Source organism: Lactuca sativa, chromosome 4, assembly GCF_002870075.4.
Source record: "Lactuca sativa cultivar Salinas chromosome 4, Lsat_Salinas_v11, whole genome shotgun sequence".
Taxonomy (NCBI): Eukaryota; Viridiplantae; Streptophyta; class Magnoliopsida; order Asterales; family Asteraceae; genus Lactuca; species Lactuca sativa.
In genome coordinates this window covers 96,836,776-96,858,934 of record NC_056626.2, presented here as the reverse complement: position 1 = coordinate 96,858,934, position 22,159 = coordinate 96,836,776, and positions in this window count along the sequence as shown.

Below are 22,159 nucleotides of genomic sequence, written 5' to 3'. Positions count from 1 at the left end.
TTCAAACTTCTTATACATTGTATCTATGTTGTATTTTCAGTTGATGATGATGATGGCTACTCGAGGGGGTTTAGTTTCGAGACCGGGTTCAGGTTTCGGTGTGAAACCAATCGATGAGAGGTTGCGCGAGCTCATCATAGCCAAGGTTACTTGTGGCATCCTTGACGCTACCTTGGTGATTTTCAATACCGTCAAGGAGGGGAGTATGGGGATCATGGAGGAGCGGCTCATATCATTTCTAGCCGAGATTGTCACGCGTCAGGTTGGGACTCGAACTCCCTCGTTCCGGGAGTTCAAGGTGTGCGGAGCGCCTGAGTTATTTAGGGATAAGGACTCCATCGCTACCCACTGTTGGATAGCTGACATGAGGAATGCTCAGCGCACGAGCTTTTTCCCTGAGGCGGAAAAAGTGGTATTTGCGTCCTGCATGTTGAGGGGCCGAGCGCGAGACTGGTGGGAGGATGTTACACATGAGGTAGGGATGACGGGTTTGACAATGATAACATGGGAGGAGTTTGTGCAGAGGTTTGATCGAGAGTTTTTCACCGCCTATTGAGGTGAGAAAACTGGTGAGGGAGTTGTAAGACCTTCACCAGACTATGGAGTCTGTGGTGGAGATCACACCCAAATTCAGAGAGAGGGAATTGCTACTTCTGTCGTACACTACAGATGAGGAGATGAAGAATACGATATATCATGCAATGCTAAGGGATGATATCAGGGAGTTCGTGAGCTTTTCTGGGTCCAAGACCCTGACTGATACGATTGAGAAGGCCCTTGAGCGGGAAATCAAGTTGGAGCTCCTGACGAGTGGAAGCCAGAGCAGGTGCAGACAGTAGTGGGTCAAGCCAAAAAGCCCAAGAGATCTGATACTTCTAGCAGAGGCCAACAGGACCAAGACCGTTATGCCAAGAGCGGTAAGGCGCACATCGGGGCCTATCGGGTAGCAGGATCAGTATGTTACAACTATGGTCAGTCGGGCCACATGAGCAGGGAGTGCCCCAAAAAGGGCATGATTTGTTTTCACTGCAAACAGACTGGCCATAAAGGCCAATTTTCTGAGGTTGTCTGGTGGAGTAGTGGTGGCACCTACGTCAGCCACCTTGAGGATTACTGATGGCCGCCAAGGTAAGGCATAGGCACCTACGGTGAAGAGCAAAGCATTTCAGTTGACCACCGATGAGGCCTGAGCAGTTTCGGACGTAGTTACCGGTATGTGACTTAACTCTATCTTTTATTGTTTTCTTGTTATGCTTATGTTTGTTATGATCTTGTATAGGGAGCTTTTTGGTCAATGGGTTGTCGGCTCATGTTTTATTTTATTCGAGGTCTATCCGATCCTTTGTGTCTCTTGCGCTCAACAAGAAGTTTCAAGACGCTCCAGGGACTTTGGAATCCCCTCTGGAGGTGGAAATTGAAGATGATCCTACTGTGAGTGGTATTCTGAGGATGTTTTCTACACATGTTCAGTGACAAGTTTCCTATCGATATGGTACCGATTCCCTTGAGGGGATTGAAGGGTGACCATCAGGATGGACTGGTTGGGTCCCAATAGGGTCGTGATTGATTATGAGTGGCAATTGGTGAGAGTTCGAACCCCATGTGGGGGAGAACTAGTCATTACTAGTGAGAGAGCTTTACATGGGCTAGTTCTTGGTTTAGCTGCGAGGGCTAGGAGGCTTCTTTAGCAAGGTCGTTCTAGGTTCCTGGCTTATGTTTAAGATTCGTTGGTGTAGAGCATGTCAGAGTTGAGGAGGGTACCCATTGTATGGGATTTTCTCGAAGACTTTCCTGAGGAGTTGCTGGGAGTGCCTCCCGAGAGGCAGGTTGAGTTTCAGATTGGTTTGATGCCTAGTTCGACTCCGATAGCCAAGGCGCCATATCGCCTAGCACCATCTGAGATGTAGAAGTTGTCTATGCAGCTGTAGGAGCTGCTAAACAAGGGTTTTATCTGTCTGAGCAGTTCCCCATGGGGAGCACCATTCATGTTGGTGAAAAATAAGGACGGGTCACACATGATGTGTATTGATTATTGGGAACTAAACATGCTAACAATGAAGAACCGTTACCCACTTCCGAGGATCAACGACTTATTTGATTAGTTTCAGGGTGCATCTTGGTTCTCTAAGATTGATTTCGGTCATGATACCATCAGATGAGGATCTGGGATAAAGATGTACAGAATACGACCTTTTGAACTCGTTATGGTCATTATGAGTTCGTGGTGATGCCTTTCGGGCTTACCAATGCACCAACATTGTTCATGGATCTCATGAACTGGGTTTGTAGGCTGATGTTGGATTGGTCTGTGATTGTTTTCATTGATGATATTATGTTCTACTCCAAGACCATGGAGCAGCATGAGCAGCATTTTCGAGAGGTGTTAGAGACCTTGAGGACGGAGAGACTTTATGCCAAATTCTCTAAATGTGAGTTTTGGTTGTGTGAGGTGCAGTTTTTGGGGCAAATCATCAACCAAGGTGGTATCTTTGTGGACCCGACTAATATTGAGAGTATGATGCATTGTGAAGTTCCAAAGAACGCATATGAGATTCTATTACAACCATAATCTTTTTCCGATTATCGTAAGTCGATTTTGTTAAAATAAAATAAAATTTGAATATATATATATATATATATATATATATATATATATATATATATATATATATGATTCGGAACCAAAATCAAGCGAAAACCCAAGTCACTTAGAAAATCAGCGAAATCAGCCTGACTGGTGTTCACCGCCATGAACCCGATCATGGCCGTAAACCCGTTCACGGCTGGTAGACCCCAACACCACTCATGAACCCCCTATTAATATGTGCTCCTACCCCTCATTTACAATTTTCTGGCCGAAAACTCCTCCATTCTCTATCTAACCTCTCAACCATAAACACAAAAATACCCCCTTTTTCTTCTGAAGATCATCAAAGAAATCACCTTTGGGTGTTGTTGTGGAGCCTTTAAAACGTGATTTTCGTCAAAACCGGTGTTTTTGTTCTTGAGTTCACGGCCGCAAACCCTTCGAATCTTCATAATTCAGACCGTGAACCCTTCAAACCTTCAAGAACTGTGAAACCTTCAAGGGCAGTAAACCGTTCACGGCCGAGAACAGTTCACGGCCGTAATCCCCTTCACGGCACGCAAAACCCTTCCTAAGTAGTAAACTTGGCTGAAAACTCGCTTTCTCCGATTTAATCGAGTCCCGGATCCTGCTACGTACCGTGTACAACAACCCAAGGTCCTTCATTTCCAGTTTCGTTGTTTGACACTTTCATGCAACTATCGGTGAGTTCATACCCCTACGCTTTGACTATTTTGTTTTACGTTTTCAGGGGGAGGGGAATACAAGCCAAAAACAAATGATTTTGTAAACGTATATAAAAGGTATTCAAGTGTTTAAACTTATGCAATTGAGACGATCAAATAACTTTCCACATTTTCATAAAATATTTGGATATTTTTATCCCTTTTGTAACATGCTGAGTATAAGGGACGTTTTCATATTTACAATCATGATTGGATAGTTTTGAAATCGAAACATAAAGCAAGTAAAAACATTTATGCAAACTATAATAGGTATAGTTTGGGATTACAGTACACAGGAATTACCTTGATAAACATATAAACTACGACTGACTTAGTTTATGATAGTCAATGCTATACTTTAGATATCATGAGTACATTACTAAATAATTAGTTACTATTCTACAAAGTATACAAATGAACTCAAATACAAGAGAACGATATAGAACCACACGTAAACTAGTTAATACAGGATTGTGAGACAACTCTTCAATTGTACCTTTCGGGGTACAGTTTAAATCCTCACATTTAGTGTAACCAGAGTCTCTTAGAGGGAGAGCGTGAGAATTGTGAATAGATCTATTCGGGACTGACAATCCCACACCTAAACTGCTAACTACAGTTAGGCAGGCATGCCTAGGGTGACAATTATCATACCGTCCGACGCCTGAAGAACGTCGTAGAGGTCAGCCATCATATCAAGCATGGTTATACGACTCACAATAGTATAAACTAACCATTTTTTTACGGGATTTCATTCTTCATTAGTTTTAATTTAATTAATAGAACTATTATACACTACACTGGAGGATTCCAGGGAATACAATTCATGGTATTATTTTAAGTAATAAAACTACTATACATATTGGTGGTAACCAGGGTTTTCAAGCAGAACATTTCATACATTACTGACGATAGCCTTGTTTTTCATACAAAGAATTTATTTCAAAGCAACGATTTAGAATACAATTGATAGTAACTAGACATGCAAATTAAATACTATATGGAGCATAGTAACAAACTTATATGTTAGAAAGTATTGGATTTTTCTTGGAAAGCATTCAAACACATTTATACTCTTTTCAAAATCGCTTGTATTCTCAGGAAATCAGTAAACAGGTATTCCCACAACATTTTGAGAAGACGGAGTGTATAGAGTCACATCTTTACCTTTTGTTATAATTTTGATGTATACAATTATAAATCAAACACATGTAAATATCTATATTTCATTGTAATGGTTATGTTTACTTTGATTACTATGATGCAATCGTTGTGATACCGTACAAGACGTCCTCCACCCCCGAACATTTCCGTCATTTCGGTTTGGGGGTGTGACAGATTTGGAGTTTCTTGGGTCTTGTGGGGTATTATTAGAGATTTATTCAAGACTTTTCCAAGATTGCAGTCTTTGACCCACCTGACCAAGAAGAATGTGACTTTTCGGTGGGGTCCAGATCAACAGTTGGCCTTCGAGACTCTGAGGTAGAGATTGTGCGAGGCCCCGATTCTCGTGTTACCTGAGGGATCAGATGGTTTTGTGGTTTGTTCTGACACTTCTCATTCGGGATTGAGGAGTTTTCCTGATGCAGAGAGGTCATGTTATTGCATTCGACTCGAGGCAGTCGAAGCCTCATGAGGCACATTACCCCACATATGATTTAGAATTGGGGGAGGTGGTGTTTGCTCTTAAAATCTGGAGGCACTGCTTGTACAAGGTCTGATGCACTATCTACACCGATCATAAGAGTTTGAATTATTTGATGCATCAGCCGAACTTGAATATGCGGTAGCGGAGGTGGTTAGATGTGATAAAATACTATGACCGTGAGATTTTGTATCACCTCGGGAAGGCCAATGTGGTGGCTAATGCTTTGAGCCGTAAGGCGGTGTGCTCATCGATCCGAGATATTTGTTTGAGGATGATTTTTACTTCACCCTTGATGGATTTGATCAAGGAGGCTCAACTAGAAGGATTAAAGAAGCAAAATTGAAAGACTGAGCTGATTAGAGGGCAAATTCCCTTGTTTGTTAGAGACAGTCGGGGGTTATTAACTCAGTGTGGTAAGGTCTGGGTTTTGACATCAGGTGGGGTGAGACAGATGATTTTGGAGGAGGCGCGTAAATAAAAGTTTTCTATCCACCCAGGGGCCATCGAGATGTATCGATATTTGAAGTTGAATTATTGGTGGCCCTGTATGAGTAGGGAAGTTGCTTGCTTTCTTGAGCGGCGTTTCATTTGTAGGAAGGCCAAAGCCTAACACCAAATACCTCCCGGCTAGGTGCAACCGTTATCCATCGGTATGTGGAAATGGGAAGAGATTAGTATGGATTTTATCACAAAATTGCCTAGGATGGCATGGGGTGTCGATTCTATTTGGTTCATTGTGGATAGATTGACCAAGAGTGCACATTTTATTCAGATTGCCGAGAGTATATCCGCAGAAAAGTTAGCAGATATCTATGTTCGGGAGGTGGTAGTCAGGCACGGGGTGGCGGTATTTGTGGTCTCGGACCACGATGTTTGTTTCACCTCCTGATTTTGGAGGAAGTTCCACGATAAGTTCGTTACACAATTGCATTTCAGTACAACATACCATCCCCAGACCGATAGTCAGAGCGAGTGGATGATCCATGTGACATCCCCATTTTCACGGCAAGAAAAGACCGATTTTGTTTATGCTTTATAAAAATCAGAGTACCTCTTTTAATAAAAATGTTGCGGAATTTGTTCCCGGTAAAATATGATAAATACGTTATCAAAGCATTTCCGAAGAAAAGTATTTTTAATTCGTTTTAAAACATTTGGGATGTCATCGTCAATACAGAAACATAAGCATAAACAGAACTTACATTTATTTACACTAATGATCTACATTTCTTTAATCTCTCAGTGTAATGGAACTTCATTTCAACACCTGTAATATAAATAAACTGAGTGGGTCAGGTTGGGAAACCTGGTGAGTACATAGGGTTTTCAACCCACAATAATATAATTATTATGTTTAAACAATCAAACAATCGACCCAATTACCCATCCCCATTATCTTCTTTACTCTTAATGATCTATCCTAAGAGTCATCTATCCCGCATTCGTTCATTGTGAGGTCCTTTGCTTCCAGAGTTATAGGACTGGCACTAAATCCATAGCTGCCAATGCTCGTTCGTAAAGCACTAATTCAATAGCTGCTGGGTACTAAATCCATAGCTACCAGTGTTTATCTAATAGGTATTAAGTCCATAGCTACCAATTCCTAACAGGTACTAAGATCATAGCTACCAGTGTTTGTCCAATAGAGACTAAGTCCATAGCTGCCGATGCTGTTTGTTAGGCACTAAGTCTATAGCTGCCAATGTTTACTCACATCATCTTTTATCTCTCATCATTCACCTACCCATCTCATACCCAACATACTTGTATATTTAAAATACATATACAGTTCAAATCATTTAAAACATGTTTAAAAAAACGTTCATCCAGCATAGACATCAAGTATTCAGATAATATGCACACATAGCACGTAGTTTATATAAAATACTTCATATCTATGTGTAAGATGAAAGTAACTATGCACTCACCTGAGAAGGTGGTGACTCGGTACTCGGATAGCGCTTCGTGTACTTTAAAATAATTTCCTCCGATGTCCATTTTCATCTGTCTTTTTATTGTTACGCTACTAATAATGAGATCTTCGATTCTCGTTTAGGTTGTGTCGGCTAAAAACCGCTCGATCTAATACTCGAACTTCGGGCTGTACACCGCTAAGCTGAAACTTTGAAAAATCATAACTTCCTTATACAAAGTCAGATTTGGGCATTCTTTTGATGGACGTTCTCAGGTTAACATATTCTATGACTTTCATTTAGATTACTAAGGCTAAAAGTTGCTCTATCATAAATATACTATTTACGTCTTCGCGGTGCCGTGTTGGTTCCGTCGCTAAACTTCGATGGATCATAACTTCTTCGTTATAACTCGAATTTCGGCGCTCTTTATATGTACGAAACCCTTGAGACATATTCTACAACTTGGTTAAGATTATTTATTCTAAATAATCTTTTGTCAAAAAGTCGTTTTCGACCCCTATTATCTCTAAATTGACTAGCTCGGATCTAGGGGCATTACAATTTTCTCCCCCTTAGGATGATTACGTCCCGGAATCATCAACGAAATAGGACTCATATGATGACTCCACACGTTATCTCTTCATCCTAAGTAATAACCGTAACTTTGATGTCTCTTCAAATGAGTATCTAACTCTAAGACTTCCTGACTGCAGGCAGTGCCCGATCTTGGACCCGCTCTCTATCTCATGTTAGACTTCCAATCATGATCTTCATGTCGCTATCTCGATCTTTATTGGAGACTCCTTTTTTTAACAAACTTGAGATAAGTTTCTTTCTTCAATTATCATAATAGACTGATGGGTCATGTTCTAATGACCTCTCATCGTATGATGCATCGCTTGGACTCAGGTCTTTTAGAGTCAAATTCCAGAACAGACTATACCTTCCTTCATGCTCTAACCACATCTTAAAAGGTAGCATTTCTAGCTACAAGCAACCTTTCGTGATACCTCTACTGATCACTTTTTATTTCAATATTTTTTTCTTAAGTCAGACGCTACATCGAACTTGATTCTCTAAACCACATAACATACTCAACGTAATCGGACTCAATTTGATATGACCACTAGGGTCGGAATAACAATCTTCTTAGTCATTACCGAAACGATGGTAATGACATACTTGAATAAAACGAAATCAGTTACTAGTTTCTTGGTAACCTTGTGACTTTCCCTAATCCAAGCGTGAGTCATGTGCTTCCGTTAGTATATGCATATACTACCTTTCACACCGACTCATACTCGTCCCAAGTATTGTCTCGTAGTCCCCAAGTCCTAAAATCACAACGCAATTTAACACATACGAGTGTGTCCAAATAATCATAAAAATTTCCCTAGACTCTACTAGGACTTCTTCCATGTATATCTTCAATCATCAATTCTGCTTCAACTCGGTTGGTGATGGACATTCCAAATGATAGGAAAATTTTAGGAATTACACCAATCGTTCTATCATCCCGCCAATCAAATGTGTACATTCAGATGTACCCTACCTCTATAGACGTACTGCTATTTTATCAGACGTATTCTAAAGGCAAGATACCTCTCTTATTATATCTTCTGATAGGTATTATTCAGTATCGTAAGTCATCTCTTTTCCTCTATTTTCTTAGTTTATCATGGTTTGCATCATTTCCTGAACTTCTGCCATTGTGATAGGTTCGGGTGCAGGCGCAACGACCGATGCATGACCCATCACATTCTTAGGGTCAGGTTGTCATCTTCCTCTTGTTTTGTACACCCAAGCAGACGCTCGGTGTACCGAGACAAGAATTTAAGATAGGAAAGATTTTATTTACGATAGACGTATAAATCTCCTTAATACTCTGAAACGTTACATGCTAGTTCTAATATCATAATCATACGCTTAGAATCCTGAACACATAAGGTTTCCAGATCCGGTCGGAAACAGACCATAGATCCGAACAAATAACAACATATAAGGCATTTTTTATAGCTATAACATAAATCATTTAGCACATAAAAATTTTTAGGCATTTTCCTAAAATAAACTAGTGCTCGTGTCTAAATTATAGCAGATACTCATCTCACAATCATCGCTTAGCATTCTAAGTTTAAGTCTAGAAATAAATCCTTATTCCTAGTTCGCTTAAACTAATGCTCTGATACCAACTGTGACATCCCTATTTTCACGGCAAGAAAATACCGATTTTGTTTATGCTTTATAAAAATCAGAGTACCTCTTTTAATAAAAATATTGCGGAATTTTTCCCGGTAAAACATGATAAATACGTTATCAAAGCATTTCCGAAGAAAAGTATTTTTAATTCGTTTTAAAACATTTGGGATGTCATCGTCAATACAGAAACATAAGCATAAACAGAACTTACATTTATTTATACTAATGATCTACATCTCTTTAATCTCTCAGTGTAATGTGAATTCATCTCAACACCTGTAATATAAATAAACTGAGTGGGTCAGGTTGGGAAACCTGGTGAGTACATAGGGTTTTCAACCCACAATAATATAATTATTATGTTTAAACAATCAAAAAATCGACCCAATTACCCATCCCCATTATCTTCTTTACTCTTAAGGATCTATCCTAAGAGTCATCTATCCCGCATTCGTTCATTCTGAAGTCCTTTGCTTCCAGAGTTATAGAACTGACACTAAATCCATAGCTGCCAATGCTCGTTCGTAAAACACTAATTCCATAGCTGCTGGGTACTAAATCCATAGCTACCAGTGTTTATCTAATAGGTACTAAGTCCATAGCTACCAATTCCTAACAGGTACTAAGACCATAGCTACCAGTGTTTGTCCAATAGGCACTAAGTCCATAGTTGCCGATGTTATTTGTTAGGCACTAAGTCTATAGCTGCCAATGTTTACTCACATCATCTTTTATCTCTCATCATTCATCTAACCATCTCATACATACTTGTATATTTAAAATACGTATACAGTTCAAATCATTTAAAACATGTATAAAAAACGTTCATCCAGCATAGACATCAAGTATTCAGATAATATGCACACATAGCACGTAGTTTATATAAAATACTTCATATCTATGTGTAAGATGAAAGTAACTATGCACTCACCTGAGAAGGTGGTGACTCGGTACTCGGATAGCGCTTCGTTTACTTTAAAATAATTTCCTTCGACGAAACCTAGTATTATTACCACTAGATTTTAGTCTAATATTTACTGTGACTAATTATTAGTCTTATTATTATTATATAAGCGTTTAAACAATACTTTCCAACCACTATGTACAGACAGGGGACAGACATAAAACACTGGAGGGCAGGACCATTTTGGCGTATAGCACTTCTGAAATCCAACAACCCTGTGCGGCCCTTTAAACCAGATTCCCCGTACCGCGAGTAGTTAAAAAGATATTATAATGACACTTATATAAGTCATAATAATAGCTCAAATATTTATTGTAAATTTATAATAACAATACTAATTTCAAAAATATAAACTATATTTAAAATAGGGTAAGCATAACTTACTTACAAGGAGATTTTAGCTAGGAGTCGGGCTCTGCAGGGGCAGAACTTCGTCGCTGAATCTTTCTAAGAAAGATTCGTGCAACGCTTCAACGCTCACCTTACTATACTAAAACTACAGAAAGAGAAGTCGAATCACGAGGGACTCTTGAATCAAGAGAATGGTGCAAGAAATATGAGATCCCAAGGCTCTTATTTATACTAATTGAATTTTCAAAAACTACCCGCCATAATTACTTAATGACCTTTTAGTTATATAAATAACTAAACACCCCTCTATAATACTATTTTAAATGGATTTAATGATATTTGTACTAAACTAATGTCGAAAGAACTCAACATTAGTCTTATAATGACCGCATCGTCGATACCTTTCTAATGATATATACATATGTATATATATATATATATGTGTGTGTGTGTGTGTGTACGTATATATGATTTATACTTTATTTTAATATGTAAATATGCTATTATAATTTGTAACTCGTTCATACGAACTCCGTTTTTGACATTATTTATATCCACGCGTAGGTGGAGACGTACTCTACAAATTTCATTTAGACTCCATCGGCTAATTTTGACTTTATTTTTAAAGTTATATTTTTAATAGGCTGAGACAGGATTGTTCCGTTAAAATCTCATAACATCTTCATCCGATGTCCATTTTCATCTGTCTTTTTATTGTTACGCTACTAATAATGAGATCTTCGATTCTCGTTTAGGTTGTGTCGGCTAAAAACCGCATGATCTAATACTCGAACTTCGGGTTGTACATCGCTAAGCCGAAACTTCGAAAAATCATAACTTCCTCATACGAAGTCAGATTTGGGTGTTCTTTTGATGGACGTTCTCAGGTTAACATATTCTATGACTTTCATTTAGATTACTAAGGCTAAAATTCGCTCTATCAGAAATTCACTATTTACGTCTTCGCGGTGCCGTGCCTGTTTCGTCGCTAAACTTCGACGGGTCATAACTTCTTCGTTATAACTCGAATTTCGACGCTCTTTATATGTACGAAACCCTTGAGACATACTCTACAACTTGGTTAAGATTATTTATTCTGAATAATCTTTTGTTAAAAAGTCGTTTTCGACCCCTATTATCTCTAAATTGACTAGCCCGGATCTACAGGCGTTACAATCCAGATGTTCGAGGATATGCTTAGGGCTTGCATGCTGGATTTTGGAGGGAGTTGGGATAATTACATTCCAATGGTTGAGTTCTCCTTCAACAGTAGTTACCATGTTAGTATTGACCAACCACCTTATTAGATGTTGTATGGAAGGAGGTGTAGGACTCCAGTTTGTTGGAGAGAGGTCGGACATTGGGTCATGGGAAGCACCAAGGTGGTGCTTAAAACTACCGAGTTGATTCAGCAGGTAAGTAACAGACTGTGGGTCGTGCAAAGTCGTCATAGGAGTTATCCTAACCGACGCTATTCGGATCATGTGACAACCCGAAATTTTTATTCGGACAAACTCTAAAGTCAGTCACTTCAATTAAAATTCAATTACATTTCTAATAATTGTTATCTAATTTAAAAGTCCGTTTGAGCATTTTTAGTGTTTATTCTTTTAACGGACGAAGGAAAGGAAGTACCGTCTCGGGCCGTCAAGTAGCAAACCCACCAATTGCACCCTAACCAAGAGTTCACGGCCAAACTTTTGGAGTTTGAGCCATAAACTCTCCCCAGGCCATGAAATCATACCTTAAGCATGAGTTTACTCCCCAAACTCTGCATTTCCATCTTCCATTCTCAAGAACACCCTCCATCCCTCTCAAATATCATCCCGTTCTTCACCCGATCTTCTGAAAACGTAAGTGTTTCTCGACTTGATTTGTTGTTATAACTAACATCTAGTAATTATACATCATTTCATCCATTCATCATTGATTTATAGCTAGATCTTCAAGTGTTCTTCAAAACACCAAGAACACACACTAGTGTTATTGGACCTTAAACACCAAATCAAGCTTCTATCTTGTAAGTACACTTGCCCTAGCTTCTTGTGTGCTTAATATGAACTTGATAACACTTGAAAATCATCAAATAACACAAGAACAAAGGAGTTTATGACCAAGGATTTTCTTGGACCGTAAACCCCTTTTAAAGTGGTAAAATGGACATTAGTCCCTTCCTAAGCCTTGGATGCCAACCTTGAACCTTCCTAGAAGTGTTGAAGACCTTAAACAACAATCAAAACATGTCCCTAAGAGATTTTACAGCCGTGAACACATAAGAATATGGTCATTTGGCCGTAAACTCCACAAGGTGGTCTTATTATGCCCCTAATGCTTTCCTAAGGCTTGGACTTGATCATTGGATGTGCAATCATGACTTGTAAGACCTCAAAAAACAATTTGGCACTTAGTACCATGAGTTTACGGCCATAAACTCATGGGGAAATGGTCATGGGCTGTAAACTCCATAAAGGGGGTGGTTCATGGGCCATAAACTCCAATACCATGTCATACAACCCTTAGATGCAACCCTTTGGTACCTATAGCACTTGAATCAAAGTGTTTCCATGACCTAGGGTGTCTTAACTTGATTAATTGGTTATTAATTGACTAATTAGATTACATATATGTTTATTATATGATAACTAGGACCATTGTGTGTGTTCAAGTCCTCACTTGACACCTAGCACCTTGTCCGACACTTCCGAACAAACCACTCACTACAGGTGAGTTCATACCCCTTAGTTAACCTTTGAAATACTTGTAAAGGTTTTTAAATGCTTTATGGGGGAATACAAGTTGAACCATGTTAGTTATTAGATCAATCACATGTGATTAATAACCAACATACAAATGGATTTTTCATGCTTTTAACTGTTTTACCAAACAAATGACTTTAAACTGTTATCAAACTATTTTACATGTCAAACTCTTTATCAAATTCAATTTTATACTAAACCTTTCTTTTATAGTTTTCAAACTTATATATTGTTAAAACCATGTCTACTACATATATAGTTATATAAATAAGGTTTGAAGGACTTAGGAGAGATAACCCACTTTACTTCCTGTCCTCGTTTGGTTGTGGTCTTAAAGTACCCGGTTGTTTGTCCGAGTGTCGTTGAATCTTTACTTATATATTATGTATATATGTATAGATATAAAGACTTTTATCTCAGTTCAGTACATTCAATCATTCAACAAGTTTAATAATAAACTATAATAGGTATAGTTTAGAGTTATACTACTTACTACTTCTAGTTCAATGAAGCATAGAAGAGTCAGTTCATTCATGAGTCATTACTTATTACTATGAGAACATATACAACTATACTATGATGAGAACATATACAACTATACTATGAAGAGAACATATACAACTATACTATGATGAGAACATATACAACTATACTAGAAAGAGAACATATACAATGATACTATGAAGAGCAACAATACATTACATATACAAGTATACGATAACATAAATGTGATCCACTGTATCGGAGCATGCCTTCATTATCATGGCCCGAGTTGTAGCCAGAATCTCCTGGAGGGAGAGAGTGATTTTGTGTATAGATCTATACTGGATTGACTATCCTACACCTTGCTGCTAGCTACAGCCGAACCTGCAGGTCTGTGGGTGCCAAACGTCATACCTTTTTACGACTTACAATGTCGTGTTTTCCGTCGATAGTATGGTATAATTAATCACATAATACCTTGATATAAATCTGGTTTAAGGTAGTTAGTACAACAGTAGTTCCTATAATATAACACTACAGTACTACATTAATTTACCCTTTACATTTATTTAGTGATCATTTCACTTAAACATTAATGTACAAACTATATTTTGATAATGATAGTTACACTTGGGAAAATTACACACTTTTACAAGAAACTAACATACAAAACAGTTGTGCCTTGGTAGAAGGCTACTTTTAGTAGAAAATATTGGATTTTCTAGGAGTTACAAACTTTTACAAACACTTACAAACATTCACATACTTTTACTACGAACGTTTACAAACTCGTACTTCAAACATTTTGATACAAACATAGACACTAAATACTTATGAACTCACCAGCTTTAATGCTGATAAACTCTTTCAAAATAACTTGTATTCTCAGGTCATCAGTAGACAGGTACCGATACCAGCTTTTGAGAAGATGGAGCGCATTAAAGCTCCTCTTATATTTTGATTCATATTTTGGTGTCTTATATACTACAGAACACACTTGTATTACAATTATTTATTTAATTCAATGGATGATGTTGTTTACTTGTTTACTATTATACTGTGTTGTGATACTGTACATGATGTCCTCCGCCCCAGAATATTTCCGCCGTTCTCGATTTTGGGATGTGACAGATCACGAGTTTCAAGTAGGAGACTTTGTGTTGCTCAAAGTATCACCTTGGAAAGGTTTCATCTGATTTTGGAAGAGGGGCAAGCTGGGTCCCCGATTTATTGGTCCATTCAAGATTTTTGCACATGTTGGTAGGGTTGCATACCGGCTGGATCTTCCTGATGAGATCAATCAGATCCATAACACTTTCCATGTACTGCAGTTGCGGAAATGTGTAGCCGTTGACTTTATAGTGATCTCGTTAGATGACATTCACGTACATGAGCACCTGAATTATGTGGAGAAGCCCATTGTGATTCTTGGCAGGAAGACTATGATTTTGCGTAACAAGTTAGTGAACATGGTTAAGGTGCAATGTCAGCACTGAAGGGGCTCTAAGCAGATGTGGGAGCCGGAGGACGAGATAAGAGATCACTACCTATATTTGTTTGCGGCAACAGACTTCGAGGACGAAGTCTAATTAAAGTGGGGAGATTTGTAATACTCAGATTCTGGTATGCCCCTTTAAGCGCTTGAGTTATTGGTTTAGTGTTAAAGAAGTCCCTCCGTACGCTGGGCGTACGTTTATGTACGCTTAGCATACATGGGACATGCGGAGACGGGATCTTTAGCTACATACACAAGGCGTACGTAGCCTTTTACTAAAACTCTAATTTTCGGGCATGAGCCCTATTTAATCTCATTTATGACCTTGGACCCTCATTCTTATTATCCTCGACTGCCTTTGAATGTCCCAAAAACCCTAGTTTCCATTTAGAGTGATCTTCGAGCTTGAAAGTGACATTAGTAGTCCTTTTTGGTGTATTTGCAATAAGAAGAAGTTGGTGAACAAGCCTTGGACGTGGTTAAGCTTTAAGATCCTGAATCTACATCATCTTGGGAAGCTTTTGGAGGTAAAAAGTTGATACCTTGTTCGAAATACTAGATCTTAGTCCGTTAATCTTTTTGATGGATATGAAGCCTTGCATGAGTCTATGACCTTTAAGTGAGCTTTGATGGACTAAAATGGATGTTAGGCTCCCATAAGTCATGCCAAGGCATAAAGTTGCCAACTTTATGCACTAAAACCTTTTTTCCAACAATGATCTGGTATTGGGATTCAATGTCTACATGGGTTAAACATTAAATGACTGCATTTGTTGATTTGGGAGTATGCTGAGCGTACCAAGGTGTATGCAACGTATGCAACGCGTACTACATGACGGGCTTGTACGTTGCGCGTTCAAGGATTACGCCCTGCGTACGCTCCCAATGAGCTTGTCGGCTTGTGTTGGGCTTTTGAGTCATTTGGGCCCTAATTGGTTTTGGGTCTTGATCTTTTTAGAGTGGGTGGGCCGTGGGGCCCATTATAGCTTTTGGGCCCTTATTTTAGGAATTTGGACTTTGGGTTTTGGCCCATGATTTAGGATTGCACCCTAATTCTAATTAGAGTAATTTGTGTATTTAGTGTAAGATTTTTGGAGTAATAGTCGAGCAGTTGGTATTTATCAGCAGACCAAGGTGAGTCTTCTCACTATATCAATGGGTCAGAGGCACTAAGCCAGCCCATTACTTGACATGTAGAATACTAGTTAAGTATGTTTGCTTGCCTGAAATACCTTGGGGGTAGCCTGTGGCACTTATATGAAAGACCATGGGGGTAGCCCATGGCACTTGGATATCAGACCATGGTGGTAGCCCATGGCATTCGAGGGAAAAGACCATGGGGGTAGCCTATGACATTTATATGTATGTTTGGTATTTTGCAATTGTATGTTATGTGGTATTTGGGAAACTCACTAAGCTTTTGCTTACAGTTTCTATTGTGGTTTCAGGTACTACCGATACTAAAGGGAAGGGTCCGACTTGATGGCGCAACATTTACTCTCCACTGTTTCCGCACTTACTGATATTATTGCATTGATAATTAGACATGTTTATTATGTAATGGATTTTGGAAACAAATTATGGATGTAATTTCATATTTGAAAATGGAAAAATATTATTTGGTTTATGGGCTGTTACAGTTGCAAGAAAAACAATCTCGAAAATGTCAAGAAAAAATTTCAAATTTTGTGAAATTTTTTGACTTTTGGGTGAGAGTTGCAAGATATTCGAAAAATGGGTATAAAGTATCAACTTTGCAAATTCTGCGGGGACTCGTTGCACTAAAACAGCTTCCAAATCCAAAACTTTACCCCAAAATGTGAAACTGGGCATAAATTATCAATTTGCAAAAGCTTTAGAGACCTGATTCGAAAATATTCCAATTTCTCCGAATTTTTATCCCAAATGCGAAATTGGGTAAAATTTTCCAATTCGCACCAACTCTAGGGATGCGAATTGAAAATTCCGTGTATTTCATAGTTTTTGACCCCATATCGAAAGTGGGTGAAATTTATCATTTCGTTGAAAGTTCAAAGATGCGAAATGAACATTTTCCATCTTCTTCGGTTGTTACCAGATTGCGAACGTTGTGAATCACATAGCCAAATCGTTACACCGCAAAATTGATAGCTACACATCGAAATGACATAGCGAAGCCATAACCCATTAACCGAAGGCGAATCCATTCACAAGTCGACCAAATAGTGAAGTCACTTGTTCACGCATCGAACTATCTATCGAGCCATAGCAAAATTGTGTTCGACATTAAACACGATTAACCCATAGTGAAGCCTTCGATCTCTAGCATAACCAAAAGCGAACCTTGTTTGACTGTCAACCCAAGCCTTCGTTCTTAGCCTTTCTAAAAAACCTCAATGTCTAATTCGACTCTCACAAATCGACACTAGATGCGAATGAGTGAACTCGAGTTTGACTCCAATGTTCCATCTGTCTTCTTCCCCATATGGATTTCTTGTTCGTGACTAAGACCATCTTAATTAAGTCATAGCATACATCGAACTTCAAACGTACATATCGAAGTCCAATATCCAAAAAAACATTCATCATAACACATCTATCATTTTCGAAATTAGTTGTTACCCCAAATCAATTTTTGATTCGAACTCAACATTCATCAGTTGAACTTCCCAGTCACACATCGCATTCCAATACCCACAAACACAGTCGATGCGAAACTCCACTCGAAATCAATAATTTTCGACCAAAATCAACTTCACAAGACATCAGTTGCAATTGACTCCAATCAAACAAACAAGATCGATTTTAAACATCAAACATCAGTTGAAATCGAAATAGTTTGGATTCAGACTTGAAATTTATTTCGACCCCAATAATCACAATCAACTCAAATTCGACTCCAAGGCTTCAATATCTCAAGTCATTTGACTCCAAAGCCTTTTACCATCTGATTTCGACTCAAAATTAACCATCAACAACAATTTCGATTTTTAATTTCTATTTGACGAACCAAACTTTGAATATTGACAATCGATTCCAGATGAGCAGTTCAAAAATTGATTCCAAATCGATTTAGATGATGAAATCGATCGAGGATAAGGAAAATAAAAACGACTTAATTGCTTTGCTCGATTGTTGAGAACGAAAAAATATATATGACAAGAAAGTGATAAACATTAATTAGATTTAGGACTTGTCGGATTAATAAGATACGAATCAAAATAAATCAATGAATTGGGCTTGAAAGATTTCAATTTAATTGGGATTGATGAACAGTGAAATGTCAAATTGGCTTTGGACTCAAATGAATTTATGGATGAACAGTAAAAGTGATTCAAATTTGAGATCTGTAATGAATTAAATTGAGTCAAATGAATTTACTTCAATGAGCTTGATCAATGAAAGAAAAGTATTGGATCAACAATGAGATTGAAACAGATTAGATCCAATGAAACAAAACAATCAACAATCAAAAACGAAAAGAACGATTAAGAAAAATGATTGAATTCGAGTTTTGAGAAAAACCTTGATCGTTCATCTTCGATCCCAACATGAATTTTTCGGAATCCATTTGAGAATTGGAGATACGTTCTTGATGACTAAATTTTCGTTTTCAACACACTAATCAATTATTGAAGATCTTGGTTCTTTCGTTGGAACAAGAAAGTCTCCAATCTTCACATTATACCACCCATGATGCGTGTTGTACGAACCGTTCTTCATGTTCTTCAACGCTCTAGTATCATCTTCATAAGAATCTTCAACAGTTTTGGGTTTTGAATTCAAATTCGTTGCAACACCAGATGGTTGTTGCTTTAGAACCCGAATTTGTTTCATAGATTTCAGACTCATAACAAATTTTCAAGATTTTTGTGAAGAATCCCAATTGTTCTTGCTTTTGATCTTCTTTTTCTTTTTCTTCTTTTTCATCTTTTTGGATTTTAAAGATTCAAATTCACGAACTATTTCATTCTTCAAAACTTCAATTTTTCAAGTTTGAATCAAATCTTTTGGAGTTTGATACATTTAAACTTCTTGGATTGAAGGCTTTTTATATGACACCATTCCTTCAAATGAATCACAAGATCTCAAGCATTCATCGGTTTGAATTCCAATTGAATGAAAAACTGTCACATCTTCATCAAAATCACATTGAATTACCATTTCTTGAAATTCAAAAAACTTAAGAACATGAAGATCATTTGAGTCTTCAATAAGAGAAACATATTCCTTATGGAATAATCCCCTTTCTTTTCCTTCCTTTTGATTAGCACTCCAAGATAACATATTGATGGAAATTTTAATCAAACAATCAATCGTATTAAGAGGTTGAAATATCAACTTTCCTTGATCATCTTTCAATCCTCCATAAGAAATAAAATTTTCCCATAAAATCAACCCGCCTTTCAATAATAACCCATAAAATTGTTTCTCATTAATTTTGTATTTGACATCTTCTATCATCATGATCCAAGAATAATAAGCGAAATATACCATGATCACAAAAACTTGGATTATTCTACAGAGATAAAGTGATTATGAATGAAATCTCTAGGTAGAGAAAGTGAAACAAACAAGTATTCTAGAGAGAGAAACTCTAATTTTGAATCAAATCAAAGAATAAATTCAATTTCTAGAGCACACACTTTTTTTTAAAATGAAGAACCCACAACAATAAAGACTTACTCAAATCATGTATTCATCATGGATCAATTCTTGAGAATTTCCAGAACACCCGCTGTGATACAAATTGTAGTGATCCTGATTATGATGACATGTACAAAATTCAAAAGATCTAGTGAATCATGTAAACATCAAGAACACAAGGAGTAAATAAAATCATTTAAGCTCAATTACAAGTTCTTACATAACATGGGAGCCACTCACTTCCTATTTATAAGAAAGACTAAACTCACTACACATCACAAAAGGGTAAGGCACATCCAAGTAGAACTTTGCACCCTAACAATGGGTCATGTGCATTGGGTGTTAGTGGATTATCGTGTCATGTCAAGACCAATGGATGACATATGGATCATAGGACATGTGCATTGGGTATAGTGGCTATTTAATTTGGAATGTTTAAAATATTGAACAATATAATCGAAAAGGGCATAAAGACAAACCTTTTCATAATGGATTAAAAACTTTAAATTCGTCATGGAAATTTACTCAGACTAAATCAAACATTTTTTACTTTATTTAATTTAAAAACAATATACATACAAAAAATAAATAATAAACAAAATAACTTAGAACTAGTTCTATTAATTATATATATGTTCTTCTAACATTATATTAGTTACTTTGATGCTGTTAAAATATATTTCAATTTTTTTCTATGTTGTTCCAAAAATTTTATGCCAATCTTGTATAATTTGTTATTATGATTCATATTCCAACCATATTTTGATTAACAATTTATAAAACAAACATGAAATTTATAAAGACAAATATAAATCCAAATAAAATTTGAGTTGTTTTTTTTTTTTTTTTTTTTTTTTTTTTTTTTTTTTTTTGACCAGGAGGCCTTTTTAATCTAACATTAACCATTATAGTTACAAGGGCAATTAGGTTATTTTATCATTAATTAATTAGTTCTTGATAAGGCATAGATAATTGCACTCATTGTTTTCTCAAAAAATGTTTTTTTTGAATAATGTGTTTTGACAAAACTACCCTTAGTAATCACCTATTTTGAATTGTTTCAAGGGCAATTTAGTCCTTTTGCACTCTACATCTTTTAAGCGTCAGATTGTTTCCGACGTCATCACATCGTCTCAGTTCTTCAGGCCAATGTGACCATATTAATTCTCCCCGAAGATCAAACAATCGACGATCAAAGAAAACCCCAAAATCCTTGGTAGAGAATCGCTCTCATAATCGATTTTCCCCAATATCATTGAAGCCAATACTTGGTCCATGACCGATAGCTTAATTTATTTCCTGATTTTTATTAGTCTATTTTAGATGTTTAGATCTTTTTAACATTATTGCATTGTATTTTATTTATTTTCTTTTTAACATTTTGTAGGATTTTGGAGATTGTTGCGGTTGTGGATTAACTTGGAATGGGCTTTGTGGGCTTCCGATGCATTATTGGGCTTTACGGATCCATTAAAGGAGATTTGGGCTTAAAAAGATAAAGACTTGGATGAAGTGGGCTTGTGAAGATGGATCATGGATTGTTATTTTGGGCTTGGAGTATCTATATTTGAAGCTAAAAGATGATTGGTTAATTTGAATCATGTGGGATATGGAGGGGACCAAGGGAATCTTGGGTAGTGGAATGGTGTAGTGGAGGAAAAATGAGCCAGTAGCATTCCAGCAATGTTTGCGCGGGTGGATTCTCACATGCGCGGGTACCCGCACAACTGCCTAGTTTTGGACATTTTGGTCATTTGGCTTGCCATTACATTGGGGGGTTAGATCTATCAGCTATGACTTCGATTCTCCACCATTAGACACCATAGGAGGCGATTTTGGGAGCCTGGATACACATTCTTCTTATCTTCCAAAGTAATTGTTAGTTTCTTGATGCAATTAAACTTTTGTGATTGTTATTCTATTGCCATGAGTGGCTAATTTCTCTATTTTGGTAGACCTTCGCTAAAACCTTTGAATGTTTGTGGGTTTTTGAAGGATTCATGCTTATTTATCATTTATCTTATTTCTATGATTCTAGTTCATATTTCCTATGCTTGTTTAATGCTTTGATCATGAGCTTGGTACTTGAATAAGCAAGTGTTGATTTATTTCTTTTGTTTAGCATTGAATCATTGAATTTACTTAGAACAAGGGCTTTATGATGGTCGAAATCATCTCTAGCTTATGAATCATAACTCCTTTATGGATGTGTAAGCATTGACATCCTCTATGAATTTTCGATTCCTTAATTCTTAAGGCTAATCAACTTCTTGGGTTCAATTGCTTCAATTGGATCCTTGATTTTGATTAAGAAGGTGTGTTGTGGGCTTCCCCAACCTCCATACAACTTATGAGGAATCTTGGCATATCATGCTTCATGATTGCTATAACCAATTTGGGATGAATGGT